This window comes from Panthera onca, chromosome A3 (genome assembly GCF_046562875.1).
Source record: "Panthera onca isolate mPanOnc1 chromosome A3, mPanOnc1 haplotype 2, whole genome shotgun sequence".
Taxonomy (NCBI): domain Eukaryota; kingdom Metazoa; phylum Chordata; class Mammalia; order Carnivora; family Felidae; genus Panthera; species Panthera onca.
This window is the reverse complement of record NC_138341.1, coordinates 37,992,607-38,016,342: the sequence shown is the minus strand read 5'-3', so window position 1 is coordinate 38,016,342 and position 23,736 is coordinate 37,992,607. Positions and strand designations below refer to the sequence as shown.

General features: G+C 44.5%; 1 protein-coding gene across 8 annotated transcripts in view; it reads right to left on the bottom strand.

The window, feature by feature from the left end:
• Positions 1-23,736, bottom strand: part of IL36G (interleukin 36 gamma) — a 172,844-nt gene that overhangs the window by 49,725 nt on the left and 99,383 nt on the right. The window contains exon 4 of one of the 8 annotated variants that reach the window (XR_013554722.2): positions 14,559-14,581. The exons of the other annotated variants lie outside the window; for them this stretch is intronic. The gene's annotated coding sequence lies outside the window, so the exon portion shown is untranslated. Of the gene's footprint in view, positions 1-14,558; positions 14,582-23,736 lie in introns of those variants that run through there. 8 annotated transcript variants of the gene reach the window in all.

Sequence of the window (23,736 nt, the reverse complement as noted above, 5' to 3'; positions counted from 1 at the left end):
TTTTTTTTTTTTTAATCATGATTAATGGTAGAAATAGGAGGAAATATTCTTCCCAATGTTAAAGCCGTTATAATGCCACAGTGATTAAGACAATGTGGTATTGGTAGAGGAACAGACACATAGATAAATGGAACAGAATAGAGAACTCAGAAATGGACCCACACAAGTATGTGCAATTAATTTTTGACAAAGTAGCAAAAGTAATTCAGTGGAGAAAATATACCCTTTTCAATAAACAATGCTGGACAATTAGACATCCATAGGCAAAAAATTAACCTCAACCTCAACCTAAACCTCAACCATATATAAAAATTAACATGGCACCTGGGTGACTCCGTTGCCGAAGTGTCCAACTTTGGCTCAGGTAATGATCTTGAGTTTCGCAAGTTCAAGCCCCACATTGGGCTCTACACTGACAGCTCAGAGCCTGGAGACTGCTTCAGATTCTGTGTCTCCCTCTCTCTCTCTGCCCCTCCCCGGCTCATGCTCTGCCTCTCTCTGTCCCCAAAATAAATAAACATTAAATTTTTTTTTAATTAACTCAAAATGGATCATGGACTCAAAGAGAAAATACAAAACTATAAAACTTCTAGAAAAAAAATGGAGAACATCTTTGGTACCTAGGACTACACAAAGAATTCTTAGACTTGACACCAAGAACATGATCCATAAAGGGAAAAACTGATAATTTGGAACTCATCAAAATTAAAATATTTTCTCTGCAAATGATCCTGTTAAAAGGGTGAAAAAACAAATTACAGCCTGGGAAAAATATTTGCAAATCACATATCTGACAAAGAACTAGTATCTGGAATATACCAAAAAACTCTCAAAGATCACCATTTAAAACATAAACCATACAATTAGAAATTGGGCAATAGGGGTGCCTGGTGGCTCAGTTGGTTAAGCTTCCAACTCTTGATTTCAGCTCAGATCATGATCTTGCAGTTTGTGGGTTCAAGCCCTGCTTTGGGCTCCATGCTGATAGCACGGAGCCTGCTTGGGAATCTCTCTCTCTGCCCTTCCCCCATTCACATGCATGCACACGCATGCTCTCTCTCTCTCTTAAAATAAATATATAAACTTGAAAGAAAGAAAAAAATGGGCAAAAGACATGAACAGACATTTCACCAAAAATAGCATGCAGATGACAAGTTAACACACGAATATATATTCGACATCATTAGCCATTAGAAAAATATGAATTGAAACCCCTCTGAGACATCACTCCATACTTGTCACACCGGCTAGAATGAAAACACAATGAGAACACCAAATGCTAGCAAAGACGTAGAGAAACTAGACCACATATATATTGTGATAGAAATACAAAACGGCACAGCCACTCTGGAAAATTGTTCAGCAGCTCCTTTTAAAACTAAAAATGAACACCTACCATATGACCCAGCAATTGTACTCTTGGGCATACACCCCAGAGAAATAAAGATTTAAGTTCACACAAAAACCTATGCACTGATGATTTATGGTTGCTTTATTCATAATGGCCCCAAACTGGAAACTATCCAAATGTCCTTCAAGAGGTGACTGGTTGAACAAACTGGGGCACACCCATGCCTTGGAAGATTCTCAGCAGTGAAAGGGTAAGAACGCTTGATATACCCAACAACTTGAATGAACCTCAAGGAAATTATGCTGAGTAAAGAAAAGCCAATTTCAACAGGATACTTACTTCATGGTTCCATTTATGTAACATCCATTAAATAACAAAATTACAGAGATGGAGAACAGATTGATTGGTAGAAGCCAGGGCTTAGGGATGAGGGGAACAAGGTGAGTGTGTCTATAAAGAGGGAGATGTGAGGTGGTATAGTCCTTATCTTGATTGTGGTGCTTACATGGAGCTACACATGTAGCACTGCATACAGCTGCAGACACACACAAATGAGTGTGTGTGTGTTACTAGTGAAATCTGAACAAACTCTGTGGATTGTACCAAGGGCAGTTTCCCGGTTTTGCCATTATACTGTAAGAGTGCAAGATGTGATGGGGCGCCTGGGTGGCTCAGTTGGTTAAGTGTCCAACTTTGGCTCATGTCATGATCTCACAGTTTGTGAGTTTGAGGCTGACAGCTCAGAGCCTGGAGCCTACTTCTGATTCTGTGTCTCCCTCTTTCTCTGCTCCTCCCCCACTTGCACGCACTCTCTGTCTCTGTCTCTGTCTCTGTCTCTCTCTCAAAAATAAATAAACATTAAAAAAAAAGTGCAAGATGTTAATAGTGGGAGAAGCTGGCTGAAATGTGCTCAGAACCTCCCTGTATACTCCTTTACACCTTCCTGCCAATCTGTAATTGTTTCTAAATGAAACATTTTCTTAAAAGACTACATCATTTAATTTTAGAAGGCCCCTTTTACTATTGGAACTCCCAATTTTTCTATAATGATCAAGATACAGCACTAGTGGTCCCCAGCCTCCTGGAGCTCACAGTTTCTGCTGATTTGTTTTGTAACCCCGGCCAAGCCACTTCTCCTCCCTGGACTTCAATTTCCCATCTTCGAAATGAAAACTGAATGACTGTTCAAAATTCCTGCGGTTCTTGAGATGAAAGGCCTCAGATGGACTGAAGAGGCTGCATTGCAATATCAATGTGGGTTTTTTACACAGTCAACTGTATGAGCCCGAGGGCAAAACCCAGGGCATGACAACCAATGAGATGTGTAAACGGGGACCATCAGATGTATGCCCTGGGCCCTGCAGCGAGACTGGTGTGGCCAGCTGGCAGGGTATGAAGACAATGGGGGCTTCTAGAAAAGATTTGAGTGGAGCTACAGAGGGAGAAATGAGAAAGAAGAGGGAGCAGTGCCAATGCCCACCTGACTCAGTCACACCTACCTTGTGGGTATGAAAGACTCCGCCTGCAAGCCAGACCCCACCTTGTCCTCTTCAGCCCCTACCAGGTGGCAGGATTTGGTCATGGTCTTACTGCCTAAGCTGGTGTCCGGGCACCAGCAAGCTTAAAGCATCTCATCCAGTCCCATGGCTTCAAATCTCTTAGCCAATGGTGCCCATGTTTACATCGTAGCCCTCACCTCTCCCATAGACTCCAGGCTTGTTTATTTAATTGCCAATGTGACATTGATATTTGGCATCTCAAGTGGTTTGGCCAAAACCAAACTCTTGCCTCCCTGTCACCCAAAGCTTCTTCTTCCCAATCTTCCCCCTTAGGAATTGGCACCCCGGTCTGCCGTTTCTCTATGGTTCTATTACCGACTCCTGGTAACTCCACCTTCCAAGATATATTCCAACTGTGTCCGCTTCCCTCTCACCCCACTGCTACTGCCCTACCCCCCAACGGTGAGGTTTTCTTTTCTCCTCTGGACCTGAGCCCCTGCTTTACCCCAGCCCTAATAAGATGATCCTTATCATCGTAAATTAGATAATGTGACTCCCCAGCTTAAACGCTCCAGTAGTTTCCTGCTCACTTAAAATCAAATCCTAATTCCTCGCCCTGATTTAATAAGGTCCATCTACCTTTCTGACCGCTTCACCCTCCCCTCCCTCACTCCTGTGCTGCATGGGCCTCCTTCAGTTCTTCCGATAATGGCACAGCTTTTGCACTGACTGTTGCCTCTGCCCCAAGTAGGGGCTCCTCCCCAGATCTTCTCATGCCTGACTCTTTCTCATGGGCACCACTCAGAGACCTTCCTTGACCAACTCTCTCGGCTTTCATACCTGCTGCCCTCATCACTTGTTTCGTTTTCTTTGCAGAGTATTTCACTATCTGGACATTTTCTTCATTTATGATTCATAATTGGTCCCTTGCCTGTCTCCACCATGGGAACATAAGCTTTATGTGAACAGGCCACCTTGTCTACCTCGTCACTCCAGTGGCCATAACATAACCTGTTACACAGCAGATGTTCAGTAATATTTGTTAAATGAATGACTTACTAGAGGCCCCCCGTACTTCCCTGGCCATGTAAATATGTTTGTCCTGGTTTTCTAACAGATGACAGTTCTCCCACTATGACTGCAGCCCTGCCTTGATTTATTGGACTGAAACCTAGTCCCCAAGCGCACCCCTAGTTTCTTACTCTTGGAAGCTGAATCCTGGCCCCTAAACCTCCAGCCAAGGGCTGAGACCCAGTTTCCAACCAGATGGCCTAAAATGAGTCCTCAGTACCACCCTGCCATGGTCTGGGGGGCCCTGAAGATCTCCCGGCCCTCTGCAGCTTGTCATTCAGGTCCCAGCTCACATGTTGGTTTTCAAAGAAGACTCTCCTCATTATGCCCCTACAGGGTCCCTCCCTGAAGAAAGAACGTGCTCAGCACCCACGACATCCCCGCATCCCCCACCCCAGAGAGGAGAAGTTGCTAATTGGGTGCGCTGACATCCACTGGGGTGCCTTCAACCAGGGAGTGAGCTAATAGTCCATGGCTGTGCTCATGTCCACTCATTCCCTGAACAGACAGAGTAGGCCACCTTGCCTTTGTGAGGAAGGCCATGGTTCCTATGACAGATTCTGGCCATACTCTCCCCCAAGAGAGAAGGTCCAGCCATCCTCCTTTCTTCTTTCTGCTTCCTCTCCCAGTTAGTAAATATACTTGGTCAGAGACTTCTAGAAGGAAGCCCAGCTGTCCATCACGCTTTCTCCATAACAACTCTCATCCGGGTGGCTGGTTTGTATTATTTCACCCACTGAACCACCTAGATTCAGAGGGGAGGAAACTTGAGTGAGGCTCTTCTCCAGCCTTGAGCCAATCCACGGGCCCCTCTAACACAGATACAAGAACCCTATATCGAGTTCCATAGGATGCTTGTCCCATCATTTACAGAATTAGTCCCTTGTTCTCTGTTGAACCATTATAATTTGCACATATAGATTCCTTTACAGGGAACACAAGAGGAAAGGGGAGACATGCAGTAGGGTTCAGCCACCAAATCCTACCCCCAAAAACTTCACTAAATAAAGTGTGTAGTACATGGTAGTTACTCAACACATATCCACTGATTGGTTGAGTTCAAGTAGAGAGGACAACATAACCTAAGATCCTAGAGGTAGGAAGATTCCAGGCTTGGGTGGGGAGACCAGAATTGGGCTGCATGGCTGAGAAAGTCCCACCCAGCACCCTAGTGATAAAGAAAGTCAACCCCCAAAATGTACACATTTCTAGAGGTTGCTGTTTCATTACACTCTCCTGCAGGCTGACCCTGCCTCCTCCACATGCTGTTATGAAGAGCTTTCTGTCCTCCCCCCACCTGTGTGTGAGAACCCCAGCTACAATCAGTGTATAGGAGATTTACTTTCATCTCCCCCCAGTAGTCCAGGTGTATGGCTAGTTTGAGCACACCCAAAGTTTGCTTGTCTGCTAACTCGCCTTTTGGGTTCACTTGGGAAACATGACCCCATCTCTGGCCTTTTTCCAAACATCGGCTTCCTCATTTTCCTTCATCCCTTATGAGTTACAGCCCCTCTTCTCAGTAACCTGCCACAAGGCCCGAATCCAGTGGCAATAAAAATGATTTTTTTGTAAATTTTCAATCTTTAAGTTCTTATTTCACAATCCTCTTTAGCAAGAGCACCTCAATAAAGATTATTTTCATCTAAGAAAGGTTAAAACTCAAAGACATGACCGTGGTCTGAAGATTCCTGTTAAAATGGCTAGAAGGAAGAAGTAATACAACAGTCTAGAAGTATATTAACAGTGGTTGCTTTTGAAATATGGGGTTATAATGATTTTCTTCCATTTTTCCATATTTTCCAATTCTCTGCAAAGATGTTATATTACTTTGATAGCCAGGATCAAATCCAAATACTTAAAAAGACCAACACTCACAAACATGGAAATCAGGGCAGAAAAGAAACTTTTAGAGCATTAAAAAAAATTGTATTTAACGTTTCTTTTTTTGAGAGAGAAAGACAGAGCGTGAGTGGGGGAGGGGTGGAGAGCTAGGGAGACACAGAATCGGGAGCAGGCTCCAGGCTCTGAGCTGTCAGCACAGAGCCCAATGCGGGGCTCAAACTCACAAACCATGAGACCATGACCTGAGCCAAAGTTGGACACTTAACTGACTGGCCACTCAGGTGCCCCAGAAAAGAAACTTTTAAAAGACCAGAAATTATATTTAAGTAAGAAGAAGGGATGTAAGAAGGAAGTAAGAAGTAAGAAGGGGGATGGACAGTTTTTCCCTTTATGCTGTTTCCAAATTTTCTCAGTGAGCCTTATTGCTCTTGAGAATAAAGAAACAAACATTACATTTATGAGAAATCAGACTCATGAAGAAGGGGAGAAGGTCTTCAAGGTATCTTGCTAGATGTTTCACTTCCATGAATTCATGTTAAAAGAAGATGGTGTCATAAGACCAGCAAAACACACAGTTGTTGCAAAATCAGGGAAACCCACTTCACATCACTCCTTGGCTTCCAAGGCCAGTGTCATAACCAAAAACACACATCGTGGTTGATTGTGTGTCACAAATTAGAATGACATGGCAAGAAAAGACAAACAAAAACCCTCTGATTAACTAATAGCAGCCAACTCTTGGTGGGAATGCGAACTGGTGCAGCTGCTGTGGAAAACAGTGTGGAGGTTCCTCAAAAAATTAAAAATAGATCTACCCTATGACCCGGCAATAGCACTCCTAGGAATTTACCCAAGGGATACAGGAGTGCTGATGCATAGGGGAACATGGACCCCAATATTTATAGCAGCACTTTCAACCATAACCAAATTATGGAAAGAGCCTAAATGTCCATCAACTGATGAGTGGATAAAGAAGATGTGGTTTATATATACAATGGAATACTACTTGGCAATGAGAAAGAATGAAATCTGGCCATTTGCAGCAACATAGATGGAACTGGAGAGTATTATACTAAGTGAAATAAGTCAGGTAGAGAACAACAGATACCATATGTTTTCACTCATATGTGGATCCTCAGAAACTTAACAGAAGACCATGGGGGAGGGGAACGGGGGAAAAAAAGGTACAGAGAGGGAGGGAGATGAACCATAAGAGACTCTTAAATACTGAGAACAAACTGAGGGTTGATGGGGGGTGGGGGAGAGGGGAAAGTGGGTGATGGGCATTGAGGAGGACACCTGTTGGGATGAGCTCTGGGTGTTGGATGGAAACCAATTTGACAATAAATTATATTTAATTAAAAAATTTTTTTTAATAAAAGAAAATAAAAATCATAAAGAAAACAAAAAACCTAATAGCAGCCAACACAGGCAGCCTGGGTGGCTCCACGGTGCTGGTCTATAAAAAGCAAGAAGCAGCTTCTGTGACCACAACAGGAAGGATCTTATGGCCCTAATGAATAATATATGAATTATGTTCCCCCATTTGCAGACCATTTTCCTGCTCATTATCTTATCTGACCAGTCCTATGAAGTGGCGAGACACGTGATATTACTATATTTGACAAAAGACTTGTATACAAAATAGATAAAGAATAAAAAATAAATACAGAACTCTTTTGTGATGGTTCTAAGACCCAGTGTAATTCTCCACCAAGCAATATCCACCAAGCAATTCTCTGCAACACAAGCTGAGTGTCCTACAGTTCAATTCAATTCTAACACATCCCCCAGGAGATAATGTCGGATTCCACAGGTTAAGGGCTCAGATCCACAAGACTGCTCCCCTCAGATGCCTGTCACAAATAGTAGGTGCCCAGGTTACCCACAACTTCTATCTGACTTGGCTACAAGTCAGGGGTTCCCATGACCCCTCCTTCGGTTTGATTAATTTGAAAGAATGGCTCACAGAACTCAGGAAAACACTTACTCATGTTTACCAGTTTACTAAAGGATGTAATAAAGGATACAGATGAACATCCAGATAAAGAGATACATAGGACAGGGTCTGGGAAGGTCCCAAGTGCAGAAGCTTCTGTCCCCAAGGAGTTGGGGTATATCGCCCTCCCAGTGTGGATGTATTCACCCATCTGGAAGCTCTCTGAACCTTGAGCAACTGCGCTTTTATGAAGGCTTCCTCACGTAGGCATATCAGTTATGAACTCTGTTTCCAGTCCCTCTTCCCTCTCTCATGACAAGCCTTTCTAGTGACCAGTCCTCATTTAGGAATCCATCCAGAGTAGCCTCAATAGAACAAAAGATGCTCCTAGTGCTCTTATTTAAAAGGAATTTATAAGGGCTTTAGGAGCTCTGTACCAGGAATCGGGGGGCAGAGACCAATATAAATATTTTTTATCACCTCACATTTTCCAACACAATAAGACAAACCACCAAATTTTTTGAATAGGTAAAAGATCTGAAAAGAAACTTCAAAAAAGATATGTGAATGTCCAATAAGCACATGAAAAGATGCACTACATTGTTAGTCATCAGAGAGAAGAAAATTAGAACCACAATGAGATGTCTCTATATGCTGAATTCGATATCCAGCATTAAATAAAATAAAAAAGTATTGGCAAAGATATGGAGCAACCGGAACTCTCACACATCACTGGAGGGAATACAACATTGTATAGCAGGTACAAAGAACTCTTGGGCAGTTTTTCACCAAGTTAAACATATACTTACTATATGACCCAGGAATTCTGGTCCTAGCTATTTAACCAAGAGAAATGAACACATCAATCCACACAAAGACTTGTACATGAATTTTCATTACAGCTCTATTCATAATTGTTAAAAGGTGGAAACAAACCAAATGCCCATCAATAGTTGAGTGAACATGCAAATTATAGTACATCTGTAAAATGAAAAACTACTCATCAATAGAAAGAAATGAACTATTTTATTTTTTTAATGTTTATTTATTTTTGAGAGAGAGAGAGAGAGAGAGAGACAGAGTGCGAGTCGGAGGCGGGGGGGAGGGCAGAGAGAGGGAGACACAGAATCTGAAGCCGGCTCCAGGCTCTAAGCTGTCAGCACAGAGCCAGACCCAGGGCTCGAACTTGTGAACCATGAGATCATGACCTGAGCCGACACTGGATGCTCAACCGACTAAGCCACCCAGGTGTCCCAGAAAGAAATTAACTATTGACAAACAAACAAACAAAAACACAGCCACATCTCAGAAACAACCAGAGCAAAAGAAGCCAGACACAAAAGACCACACGATATATGGTTTCGTTTTTGTGAAACTGTAGAAGAGACCAACTGAAACCTGCAGTGGCCAAGTGGACAAATGGCTGCCTGGGGATGGGGTGGGAGGCTGGCCGGGAAGGGGCATTAGGGAACTTTAGGGGGTGATGGAAATATTCTATGACTTGGCTAAGGTATTAGTTTCACAAGTTTTTCATTTGTCAAAAATCACCAAGCTGTACATTTAAAAATGGGTGTTGTCAGGGCATCTGAGTGACTTAGTCGGTTGAGCGTCCGACTGTTGAGTTCAGCTCAGGTCATGATCCCAGGGTTGTGGGATCCAGTCCCGTGTTGGGTGTGGAGCCTTCTTAAGGTTCTCTTTGTCTCTCTCTCTCTCTCTCTCTCTCTCTCTCTCTCTCTCTCTCTTGCTCTGCTCTCTCCCTCCCCCTTCAAAAATTAAATTAAAAAGAAATTAAAAAATAAATAAAATTGTATATAAATTATACCTCGAAAAAGTTTATTTTTCAGGGAAAATAATATGGTTAAGTATGACCTCATCTAGGCAAATACATAAATAAATAGTATATATTTATGATGGATACATGCAAAAGAAAGGGCTTAACCTAGAAGGATCCCAACCAGCTGACATAGTTATCCTGGCATCAGGGCGTTCATTTGGGAGTGAGGATGTGTAAAAGGGACTTGGAGATTCTCTTCTGCAAATTCTGTGTTTCATTTGAATTTTGTGAAAAAAAACAAAAACCAAAAACACTTAGAGGAAGGAGGCGGAGGAGAGGAAGGAGGCGGAGGAGAAGACGGAACTTAAGTGATTTGCTCAGGGAACACCAGAGGCAGATGGGATTGAAGTTGAAGCTTTCTATTTTTTTTTTATTAAAAAAAATTTTTTTAGTGTTTATTTATTTTTGAGACAGAGAGAGACAGAGCATGAACAGGGGAGGGGCAGAGACAGAGGGAGACACAGAATCTGAAACAGGTTCCAGGCTCTGAGCTGTCAGCACAAAGCCCGACAAGGGGCTCGAACTCACGGACTGTGAGATCATGACCTGAGCCGAAGTCAGACACTCAACCGACCAAGCCACCCAGGCGCCCCGAAGTTGAAGCTTTCTAATTGCATGTGTGGGAACAACCCAAGTCCCAGGAGGGGGCTTAAAAGGAAGATGTTCTCCATCACCTGTTGCTCACTCTAACAACATGAAAAACCATGTCCAAATGCCACTTAGAAAACTCCCAAACATGAAAAACACTGCCAAACTTCAGTGGGAACACATTAATGCTGTGGTTTCTGATTGCAACTGTTAGATATGTATTTATGCCATTTTTATCATTAACTTCTTCTCAGGAATAGGAAGAGCTATCTTTCAGCTTCCTCGCCCACAGCTGTCGCTTTGGCATGGACAGCGCTCATGGACTCATCTGTCTTAATGTTCTCCCTGGAATCCACTGGGCTGAGGCGGCTGCTCAGCCCTTCTTCACCCCATCAGGAATGGTTCTCCGAGCATTCTAGAATGCTACAACCTAGCCCTCAAAAAATCCCTCATCTTACCCCCAAAAATATGCATCCTAGCAAATTTCGTATCAACTATCTTTTCATGCCCACAGACTGGGCACAACTAAAAATCTATTTTCTGTTTTAGAATAGTGCTTGGCACATATAATAAGCACTATTTATGTAAGCAATAATTTGACATAAAGCTTGACACATAAAGAAACACAAACAAATGCCAATTTTCTCTTAAAATACTTTTGAGGTGGGGTGTGTGTGTGTGTGTGTGTGTGTGTGTGTGTGTGTTTCCCATTTCTTTACTGAGTTAAGCTTTTCTTTACTAAGGTCCCTAACACCCTGGGCGGATGAACTCACTGAGGTATGCCCTGAGTGGCACATGGAATGTGGGCACATGGCCACTAGGTGGCGGAAGAGAGTCTCCTGCGGGGAGAGTGAACTCCGCTTTGCTCACTAGTGAGGTGATTCAGGCCTTTCAACAAACCTAGAATCTGCTCGCTAAATCCTCCAGGACATGCCTATTTAATGATGAAAAGGCCACACTTCAGAAGAAAATCTTTAAAAAAATTGTTTTTTTAATGTTTGCTTATTTTTGAGAGAGAGAGACAGAGCGAGAGCAGGGAAAGGGCAGAGAGACAGGGAGACACAGAATCTGAAGCAGGCTCCAGGCTCTGAGCTTGCAGCACAGAGCCGGACGCAGGGCCTGAACCCACGGACTGCGAGATCATGACCTGAGCCGAAGTCGGATGCTTAAGTGACTGTGCCACCCAGGTGTCCACAGAAGAAAATCTTTAAGGCCAGTTCATTTTCAAAGATGTTTCCAACTTAAGGTCCTGAACGCAGACACTTCCCAGCAGAGTAGTCATTTATCAGCCCTGGGGACCTTGTGCTGCTTTTTAAAGCAGACTAGGGACAAGACAACATCTAGCCCACCCTTTAACCACTGTATTAATACGAAGGATTTGTCTCTGTCACTGCTTCCTTTGGTTTACCTCTCTAAAGGGAGGAGGAGTTGATAAAATGGCAATTAGTCCAAATCTGGGAATGGGGAGCCAGAAAGCCTTGGTGGCAAGGTAAAACTTGAGAAGTTAACTAAGGATTGTCTCTACATACATCTGCTTATCTTCTTTTGCCCTTCCTCAACCACTCTCTACAACACCCTCCTCCCAAAACTGCCCCGAGAAAAACTGGTTTGTGGACTTAAGGACAGCCAGGTGACAGTCTCCGTGTGATAACTATCTCAGGGATTTCCAAGAGCAACTCTGATTCCATGCGAGGGCTGCCTTACCCCCAAACTATACCCTTCAAAGCTGCAACCCTAGGTGCAACAGCCAGACAACCCTGCCCACTAGACTAAAATAGGCTTCCCTGATGTGGAGAGGGGAGGATGTGGGAGGAAGACGGTATCTAAGGGAACACAAGGAAGCTGCAAGCCTAACAGAAACTAGAAATAACAAAAACAGTAGCAAGAAAGGTCTGGACAGAAGCACAGAAACATGCAATTTCCTGTGGCCTCAGGAAAGTTCAAAAAAACTTCCAAAAGCTGCCCTTATTTCGTATCTCAGCAGTGAGAGAAGCCTGTGGGCCCGAAAGCCGGTGGTTGAGAACAAGGAGGACACAGAGTACCCTGCAATGGGAATGCTGGGGAGCAAGGCCAATGGCCAGAGGCCAGTCAGAGCCAGACTAAGCTCAGCAGTTCCCAAGAACCACCACAGACCCGCTGGCCCCTCCCCGCCAACAACCCTGTGCTGTGGAGACCCCCACCACATCTTGAACACCCCCACGGGAGAGAGGAGGGAGGGGAGAACCCTGACCTGGCAGAGTTTAAACCTAAAAAAACTGAGAAATTACTGAAGTGCCTGAGTTTATCTGAGAGAAACGAATGCTAAAGGCTTCAATCAGACATGAAGGGGAATTTTAGAAAATTATAGAAAAATGGCACAAAAACAGACACATAGACCAATGGAATAGAATAGAAACCCCAGAACTAGACCCACAAACGTATGGCCAACTCATCTTTGACAAAGCAGGAAAGAACATCCAATGGAAAAAAGACAGTCTCTTTCACAAATGGTGCTGGGAGAACTGGACAGCAACATGCAGAAGGTTGAAACTAGACCACTTTCTCACACCATTCACAAAAATAAACTCAAAATGGATAAAGGACCTGAATGTGAGACAGGAAACCATCAAAACCCTAGAGGAGAGAGCGGGAAAAGACCTCTCTGACCTCAGCCGTAGCAATCTCTTACTCGACACAACCCCAAAGGCAAGGGAATTAAAAGCAAAAGTGAATTACTAGGACCTTATGAAGATAAAAAGCTTCTGCACAGCAAAGGAAACAACCAACAAAACTAAAAGGCAACCAACGGAATGGGAAAAGATATTTGCAAATGACACATCGGACAAAGGGCTAGTATCCAAAATCTATAAAGAGCTCACCAAACTCCACACCCGAAAAACAAATAACCCAGTGAAGAAATGGGCAGAAAACATGAATAGACACTTCTCTAAAGAAGACATCCGGATGGCCAACAGGCACATGAAAAGATGCTCAACGTCGCTCCTCATCAGGGAAATACAAATCAAAACCACACTCAGATATCACCTCACGCCAGTCAGAGTGGCCAAAATGAAGAAATCAGGAGACTATAGATGCTGGAGAGGATGTGGAGAAACGGGAACCCTCTTGCACTGTTGGTGGGAATGCAAATTGGTGCAGCCGCTCTGGAAAGCAGTGTGGAGGTTCCTCAGAAAATTAAAAATAGACCTACCCTCTGACCCAGCAATAGCACTGCTAGGAATTTATCCAAGGGATACAGGAGTACTGATGCATAGGGGCACTTGTACCCCAATGTTTATAGCAGCACTCTCAACAACAGCCAAATTATGGAAAGAGCCGAAATGTCCATCAACTGATGAATGGATAAAGAAATTGTGGTTTATATACACAATGGAATACTACGTGGCAATGAGAAAAAATGAAATATGGCCTTTTGTAGCAACGTGGATGGAACTGGAGAGTGTGATGCTAAGTGAAATAAGCCATACAGAGAAAGACAGATACCATATGGTTTCACTCTTATGTGGATCCTGAGAAACGTAACAGAAACCCATGGGGGAGGGGAAGGAAAAAAAAAAAAAAAAGAGGTTAGAGTGGGAGAGAACCAAAGCATAAGAGACTGTTAAAAACTGAGAACAAACTGAGGGTTGATGGGGGGTGGGAGGGAGGGCAGGGTGGGTGATGGGTATTGAGGAGGGCACCTTTTGGGATGAGCACTGGGTGTTGTATGGAAACCAATTTGACAGTAAATTTCATATATTATAAATAAATAAATAAATAAATAAATAAATAAATAAATAAATAAACAAACATTAAAAAAAAAAAAAGAAAAATGAGGGAAGTGCCACTTGTGCTCCCCTGAATGTGTGGCCTGTGAAATGTGTTCACTGTCTGGAAAATGGCCAAAATCTGAGTTCTGGCCAGAGAGACACAGGCTGACTTCTGTTTCTGGACCTTGAACAAAAGGCAGGGAAATCACTGTTTCAGCAAATGGGCTGTGAAGTTTGCAGAGAAGGAAGTGAGCCCCAGAAACAAGGTCAATGAGACAACATTTTCTACGCTGACATCTCTGGGAGGCAGATGGTATGATCCCCATTTTGCAAATGAGGAAGCTGAGGCTCAGAGCGGTTGAATGACCTCTCCCAAGTTGCTTGGCTGGTGGGGAAGAGTCCAAACATAAACCCATCAGCACTACCCCTCAAACCTGCTCTCTTCTCATTGCATCTCACTCCTACTGCAGTATGTGGAGTGTGTTATTTTCTTAAATCAAAAAATAATAATAGTAATAATTTAAGCACAACAATGACTGTCTCACCTTACTTCTTGCCGATATTTTCAATACCCAACTCCTTAAGAGTTAGCCATGGCATTGACATTCAACAACCATCCTTCCAGACATAGTTTTCCTTTTTTGTGTTTGGACACCTACCTGCACTGTCCATCAGAGCGGCCACATGCCACATAAGGCTATTGAGCACCTGAAATGTAAAGTATAAAACACACACCAAATTTCAAAGATGGGGCACAAAATAAAGAATAATATCTCAGGGGCGCCTGGGTGCCTCAGTCAGTTAAGTGTCCAACTTCAGCTCAGGTCATGATCTCATGGTTTGTGAGTTTGAGCCCCACGTCAGGCTTGCTGCTGTCAGCACAGAGCCCGCTTTGGATCCTCTGTCTCCCTCTCTCTCTGCCCCTCCTCTGCTCCTACCCTCTCTCTTTCTCTCTCTCTCTCTCTCAAAAATAAACATTAAAAAAAAAGAATGATACCTCATTGATAACTTTCACATTGATTATGTGTTCAAATGATAATATTTGGAATATATTGTATTAAAATATATTAAAATTAACTTTACTGGGGCACCTGGGTGGCTCAGTCGGTTAAGCGTCTGACTCTTGATTTCGACTCGGGTCATGATCTCATGATTCGTGAGTTCAAGCCCTGCATCCGGTTCCACACTCACAGCATGGAGCCTGCTTGAGATTCTCTCTCTCTCTTCCTCTCCCTGCCACCCCAAACTCATGCTCTCCCTCTCTCAGAATAAATAAACTTAAAAATTTTTAATTTTACCTATTTCTTCTTACTTTTTTAATAGGGATATTACAACATTTTAAATTATACGTACAGCTTAGCCGCTGACAATTCTACCAGACAGTGCTGCTCCACAAAATTAACTTGACATCTATTTGTATGTGGTCCCTCATTGATTATATTCCAAGGTCAGTGACTCAACTGAAACAATAGAAGTTTCCTAATACCAAGGTTCTGTTTAAGTTTATGTTTGCTTGTGGTATTTTTTTTTCCTTATGCTTTCATGTTGATGTGTTCCTGTGGCTGTGAGGAATACCAAAAGTCAACTCTTGAGACGGCAACGTGGTGCAAAACTTTTAAAGACACAGACCCTGGTTCAAATCCTGCCCCTACCACTTCCTACTTATGGGCATGGGGCAAATTATTAAACCTGGTTTTTACCCCTGCAAAGAGGAAAGGATAATAATAGCTGATGCTTACTGATGTTGTAAGGATAAAATGAAATAATAAATATAATGTGGCTGGTAGCCACTTTTTGTCTTACATAAAGCCCTGTCGGACTCCCTCACTGCCGTCATCTCATTTCGAGTTCACTCCTTGCACTGTACTTAAAATTCACTTTGCAAAGGCAGTCGGTGTATGTGGAGAAATGTGAAATGTAATGAAACTGTCAAAAAGTACAAAATTGTGGATAGAGAAGGGAAATTCTACCTGATTTAGGAAAGCATAATAATTTGTTTCGGGTGCCTCGATCTCCCCAAGTGTGAAAGAAGGAGAAAGTTATGTGGCAGTAACATTTGGAGGCCTTAGGGGTGAGGCCAGGTGGAGACACAGAGGAGGTAGGGCTATCCTGCTTGATCCACCGTAGAACCAGCAGATGGACATCACTGGGCTCTGATGGGGACTGGGTCCATGATGTGGTGGTCACTTTAACTTGGGTTTCTCCTGTTCTTTTCCTTCCTTTTCAGTTTCTGCAAGAACAGCCTTCAGCCCTTGGGTTTCCAGCGTGCACCCTGCTGACACCCCCCCCCCCACTTGTCACACAGAAGATGTTCAATCTGTGGTTGCCATTATTGTCTGGTTCACTTTAGAAGCAACAATTCAGGGGCGCCTAGGTGGCTCAGTAGGTTAGGTGTCCGACATTGGCTCAGGTTATGATCTCGTGGTTTGTGGGTTCGAGCCCCGCGTCGGGCTCTGTGCCAACAGCTCAGAGGAGCCTGCTTCGGATTCTGGGTCTCCCTCTCTCTCTGCCCCTCCCCTGCTCATGCTCTCTCTCTCAAAAAATAAATAATAAAACATTAAAGAAATTTTTTTAAAAAGAAGCAACAATTCAGGGAGACCCTTACTGTGCCTGGCGTAGCAATCAATATTGGAGGGAGTTGTGTGTTAGGTAAAGGCTAAGTGAAAAGACTCATTGGAATCGAGTAGAATGTTTGTAACATTTTAAGGAGGCTTTAATGGCAAGTTATCGACAGCTACAAAATGCTTACATCAAAAGAGATAATGCATGTGTAAGACTGTAAGCAGGAAGGCACTGAACAGAGTGGGCATTGTGGCTAGTGGTGGTGACAAATCTGGACCCCAGCTTCCTTCGGTCACTGGCTGAGTAGTTCCCGGTAGATCAGTCCATCTCTCAGATGCCCTTCCTCATCCTCAGGGATTGGCTACCTGAGGCCCCTTCCAATACTGAAGTCCTTTATTTCTGCCACTTCAGAAATACCTACACGTTTTGTGATTAAAACAATCAAATAATTCTTCTTTCCTGATGTTCAAGACGAGCTACAAAACTAGTCCCCCAAATACCTAACTAAATCAAATCGATAAAAATATTTGTATGTTTCGACTGTTGAAACTCCTATCTTAAAAACATATAAAAATAGCAAACCACACGCCTCTGTTTTTCTGCGGATAAGCAAGCCTTCCTATGTGGCCGTGCAAATCACAATGGATACGCTTTTCAATTTGCCAGCTGCAGCTGCTCAGGGGGGCCGCCCTTGCACTGCAGTCCACCTTCCCATCCATGATTTCCTGGATGCCTGGCATCTTCCCACTGCAGCTCCGATGTGGAAACCAGACCGAAAAAGCCTCCGACCCCAAGAAACCATTGGAGGCAATGGCCGCAGGCCCCACGACCTCAGACTCAGGCAGCAGGAGAGCCCAGCCCTGACCTTTTCTCCAGCAACAAAACAGGAGGTTTGGGTGGTGGCTTTGTTCTGGACACGTTCAGCGGTTTCTCTGAAGTCGTCCTCTGGTCAGTGCTGCCCCTTCATGGCACCCCAACATCCATGGCCCCTACCTGGTTACTGCTTGGGGCCCTACTTCCATTATTCTTGCATTCTGACTCGGAAACGTCACTGGTCTTTGTTAAAAGTGGCCTGCGTTAGGCAATTCTTGGGGTGCAGGTGGGTGCGTGTGTGACCTCTCTCCTTCAACAGGACACAAGTTCGCTGGAGTCGAACGGCGTGCTTCCACTCCCCTCTCTCCATGCCTTCCAGGCCACGCTGCACCTGGCATACCTGGTGCACCTGATACACCTGCACATGGGCTGCTTCAATGTGGAGGCGGTGATAACAAGAAGAGAAACTGCTCCTGGGAAATGCTCCCCGTGAGGAGACTAAGGGCTCTGCCCTCAGCTGTAGAAATAAACCCCAGCCCTAGGGGTGGAGCTTCTCCCCTAGGCTGGGCTGCGGGATCCTGTCCCAACTCTGGTGGCGGCTCCGGTCACTCCTCCTGGGCCATCAGCACAAACTCCTCACTTCCTCCCGTTTGATTTGCATAAACTGAAAGTAACTAGCCCAATCTCCTTCCGTCACAGAAAGGGGTTTTGATGAGATGAAACAGAGCTGAGTCAACACAAGGATCTAAAACGTAAGCTGTGAGTCAAGCTGGGTTTTTCTCTGGTCAGGCCCGGTGATGGGGCCTCGTTGCACGGCTCCTTCTTGGATGTCCGCTCAGAACCTCCCTCCTCCATAGTATGTCTTTGGGAACAAGGTCTGATGATGGGGATGGGGTCAGATGACATGAAGGCCCCTCCCCATCTCAAGGGAAATATCATTTGGATAACTTTTTTTTTTTTTTTTTTTGATTCGCCTTTTCCATTAGTTGCTCAAACAGCCACTGCTCCTGGCCAGGGCCTGGGGCCTCCACTTGCTACAAGAGAGAGGCAGCCTTTCATCAGCTGGAGGGTGTCACAGGTGGGCAAATGACCACAAATCTGCCCTGAGACCCAGCCTTGGAAGAGCAGAATCTGTCAATATCTGTGGGCTGGGCCCGGGGTCTCAGGATAGCCGGGCTCCCCAAAAGTCCTTTGTCTTTATGTACTAAGCACAACCTGTTTTTCCACTGGATGGCATCATCCCAGCCTAGACACAGCCCCGGTAGTGAAAGGGGAAGTGACAGCATGCCTGCCTGTGTGTGCTTGCACACTCGCATTCCTCCGAGAGCGTGTCGTAGCTTTGCAACACGTCTCTCCAACCAGCTCACCCTTTACTAACCGGGCTCAGATCCAGCTACAGAGATGATCCAGGCCCTGGATGACACACTGCCTATGACCCTTAGTCTCTATGAGGGTCTGACTCACAGGTGGCTTCCATTCCTCTCTCATTTAATCAATCATCGAGGGCTCTCTGGCTGGGAGTCCTCGAAAAAAACAAACCTAATGGAGTAGCCACCTACATGTCTCCTGTCAGCCAATCTGTCCGCCTGCTGCTGCTGCTGTTGCTGCTGCCACCAGGTTTCCTCCCGACAGGACTCAGACTAGCCTTGTGTTGCCCAGTATAGCAACTGCAAAGTTCTCACAACATGGAGAATGACCGAGGCCCAAGCTGCCTGGTCATCTGCAGCTGGAGAGACCGAAATGCATCAAGAAAGCAGAGAAACGTGGTCAGGTCACTGGCAGCCCACGAGTTCGTGAGCTCGTAGTCCTGTATTGATCCCCACCCTCAGCCCCCACCATTGCCACCGGGATGACCACTCCCACCTTTGCTGCCCAGCCCCCCTGATGGGTACCCATGAGCATTCCTATACCCCATCAACTTCCTGGTCTCTGGCCTCTGCCTTGCTCTCTTCTCCAGCACTCAGCCCAACAGCTCATGGGTACATCCCATCCAGTTTGGCAAATGGGTGCTTGGCCCAAAACTAAACCATTCCTCCCCTAAACTCTGGATCTAGAAAACCCTAAATGGACAAGCATCCTTCCTTCCTAAGAGCCTCAGGTGGCCTGGTTTCCTTGGCAGACCCTTCCGGGTAGCCTAGGATGACATTAAGTGGGCTCCTGATAACTCCATGCCAGCGTGCTCCCCACAGCTGACCACCACTGCAGGCTATTCTGAGCCAAACTTGGGCAGAGAAGGAAAAGGGGACAAGTGGCTGATGAGCCCCAGGGGAAATCTCCCCGCTGTATGTCTACCTTTGTGAGACCGCCAATGATTTTCTGAGACCCACCCTCGTGTCAAGCCTCCTGAGCTATGTACTCCGTAAAACTATCAAAATAGGAAAAAAAAAATCACGATGGATGGAAGCAACATCTGGGCTGCAGTATCTGTTTCTGAGCAGAGACAGAGCATTCTACTTTCCACAGTGAACTCTTCTGCACTGCTTGATTGCTTCCTCTAAGCTCATATACTTTAAAATTTTTTTAATTTAAAAAAATTCTAGGAATTTCAAAACTACAGTATCCGATTTATATATCCTGAAATGCATATACATATATAATACAGACATGATGCAATAGCCAATATGAATCTGAGGGCATTTTCTCACTCGCCCACCACACACTCAGCTCTGTGCTGCGGGGATACTGAAGCAGCATTAGGGCCCAGGTTCTGTCTCTCAAGAGCTCACTGAGTACCTAGGGATGCAAAACATATACAAATGCCACCACTGCCCCCAGCAGCAGGCCATTCCACCTCAGTCTCTTACATGGGCCCTGCCTTCTCTATCCACTCCCCCTTGGGTCTCTCCTTTTCCCCCTAACCACCAACTCTATACCTATCCATCCCCACAGTTCCAACACCAAGTGCAGCATCCCTCATTCCTCATGTCTTTCCACATCCCTTATCATCCCACTTGGATCCATCTGCTATCCGTCCAGGACCTCACCAGTTCCCGTCCATGATGGAGATGAGGAGGATGTTTTGCTTTCCGAAGGCCAGTCCAGACAAAGTGGCCATGCCCTGATTCCAGGGCTAAGAAGAAAAAAATGGAGAAAGGAAAGTGGAGACCACCCCCCCCCCAGATGGCCCAATTTATTACCAGCATGAAAGGACCCTGGTTGAAGACACCCTGGATATACTTAGAGCAGCCCTGTCCATCAACAGCACCTATCTTGTGTACTTGAATTTAATTGCACTCAGAACACTCAGAAACAATAAATTAAATTCTGAGGTTTAGAACCACCTGCCTTTTCACCTCAAAGCCCCACTGCACCCCTAGGCCAAACACACCACCACCACCCCATTTACCGCTAGTAACCTTGGAGGTTTACTAGCCAGAGTTCCTTAATGCAGGATTGCCGTGGGAATTAAAGATGGATGATCTAGGAATTCCTAGGCTTCCGCAGGTATGACTACCCTACTAGTCCAAGGTTTCCTGGATGGCTCAAGTCTCAAGGATTGGGTATCCTCTCTGAGAATATCTCCCAGCTTATCTCAGAGAAAAATTTACATATACTACTTCCACTCCCACCTCCACCTGGGAGATCCTTGGACCTGAGCAGTTACTTTGTCTAGCTCTTTAAATTCTTCAAGTAGAGCTATTTCGAGGAAAGTAAAACTCCAAGAAGCTTTTTAAAAGTCACACTCCAGCCTCACATGCCCAGAGCAGGCATCAAGCAGGTACCAGGGGCATCTTCCATTACTTTATCCCGTAGTCCCCAAGCTGGTCCTCAGAACGTGACCCAACAAGCTAGAGCCATTTTAAAAGGATCTAAGTGAGAAGCCACAGTTGGAAACCCAGGCCCAGTGTTAGCCACCTCCAACTCACTGCTAATGTCATCTTTTTATATAAATCTGGAATTGTGGAAATGCCAATCTTTTCACAGAATTTCTCTCCAGGCTGGGAGAGTTTTAAATGTTCCCAAAGCATGCTGTCACCGGGACCTCACTTGCACTCCCATACATCAGGCCCCTCTGTCATTTAGAAATGTTAGAAACTTCCAGGACTGGAATCACTCAGTGGGACACTGTGAACCTGAAAGGCTATCAGAAGAGACGAAGCCCCGGAAAGACAAATATAGAAGAGCGTGGGTCAGGAGATTGAAGAAGCTGCCATAATCATGGGTAGCAACTATCTATGAGCATTCTCTTCCTCAAACCAGGCTTGGGGTAAGATAATGATACCTTGCCGAGCAACATGATTTTTAATACAATCTCTTAAGACTCTGGCTTCCTTATATTGTTCCAGGAACTGAGGGGCTATGACTATGTGGGGATGACCCTGGTACCCTACTTTTAATTGTTACTCCTCTTATCCTTCCTGTCTATATCTGAGGAGCCAGTTAGGACAGAGGTAGATGTCAGTTGTGTCCATCTCTAAACTTGTTCAAATTATTTCTCAGGCCTACTCTTTCAGATGAGTAGTTCAGTACTTCTCAGCATTATACAAGCCAACTTTTTGTTGTTGTTGTTGTTGTTGTTGTTGTTGTTGCTGTTTTTAATTTTTTTATGTTTATTTACTTTTGAGAGAGAGAGACTGAGACAGAGCACGAGCGGGGGAGGGGCAGAGAAAGCCAGAGAGACAGAATCCGAAGCAGGTTCCAGGCTCTGAGCTGTCAGCACTGAGCCCATCACAGGGCTGGAACTCATGAGCTGTGAGATCATGGCCTGAGCCGAAGTCAGCCACTCAACTGACTGACTCACCGAGGCGCCCCAAGCCAACTTTTTTTTTTAAGAGGATCCAGACTATTTCACAACAAAAGTAGGTATAACTTTGAAATAAGTCAAACCACTAAGGGCAACAACCAATTCCCCCCCAAATTATAGATCTATCAGCTTACCCAACCAATAATCCATCTAAAACATGCTGAAGTTTGGTTTTTTTTAATGCAAATTGATGCTGTTAACTCTTATTTTTGTCCGTTCACAAGAGTTGTTTGTGGTCAAACAGCCTCCTGATGGATATGTGATTTCCAACAGAGTAAATAAAACAGAGATTGTTTGGTCCCTCCCATTTTCTTAGTACACTGCAGTTTACTCACCTGATTTAGTTTTGGGGACAAGCTAAGTTTATACATGCCTACAGAGGACAAAAGGATAAGCATTTTTCGGCACAGCGATGATATAGTTTTACTATCACAATAGAAGATAGGCCTTAAGAAACACATGACCATGCTGTTTAAGTATTGCCAGAAATGATAACTTTTCTAAAAACCAAAGCCATCATTATGAGAATATCCCAAACATTTTATCAGGTTTCACAACTAAGTTAAACCACCCATTCAAGTAAATGTTTAAAAAAATGCAAAACAATTCTTCAAAAACTTCATGACAATTCTCTGAGTATTGGCTTCCCTACAGGAGTGTGCATCAACAATATTCCTATCCTCAGTTCCTCACATGGGACAAATCCACATCTGGGTAAACAATGCGGTCATAAAACATCAGCAGCAACTTCTCAGCAAGATAACACCTAAGTGTGACAAGTGTCACATGTTTTACATTTCTAAAAGTGGAAGGTTTTGTTTTTTGGCACCTTCCCATCCTGTTTTTTAGCAGTGAGGGAGAAGGTTCTATGCACTTCTACCTGGCGTGGCCCTGCCTTTGATATGGTTCCCCATCCCTGGTTACGCTAGAAAAGAATGCACTGATCCAGGAGCCAGTTAGATGTGCAATATATCCATTTAAACAAAATTTTATTTAAATCATTAACCATTTAAATAAAATTTATGTATTAAGCACTCTCTGTACTCTGGGGAACAAGTAAATAAGAAGGAAATGATCTAAACCTCTAGGAACACTCAGGATCTAGAAAAGAGGAAAGGCAGATGCAAAGTGGAAAAACTGTGGCACAGAACAGATGTGATAAATAATACCATAGAGATGGAAAAAAAAAGATAATCTAGGCATATGGGAGAGGGAGAAAGAAGAACCCCCACTGGGCATTGCCTTGGAGTAGATGGGGTACTAAGGCAGGAATTCAGTAAGAGAATATGTGGAACATTCTTGTATTCTGCCCCCTTGATCCCCACAGCCACCCTGCTTTGACTCTCCTCCTAAAAATCAGTCACTGTTCTGGTCTGGGAATGAAGGGAGAGACAGAGACAGAGAGAGAGAATCCAGAATTCTTGCTCACTTAGGGCTAGGCTGGAGATTTGTTGAAGACAATAGCGCCCACAGGAATCTCTGAGAAGCCATACCCTTGGCACCTGGTCATCACCCATCTCCTCTGGCAGATTCCCCACTTCCCTCTTTCTTGCACTGTCTGCCAGTGCTAACTGGCCCGCTCACTCTCCCCCAGGATGTCTTCTCCTCACGCCCTTGAATCATTACATTCCTTCCACCTGAATGGCCCTTCTCTCTCAATCACCATATGCTTACGTTTCATGCAGGCATCGAGGTCTGGCTCAAATGTCATCTCCTCTGTGAAAAATATAAATTATACATACAT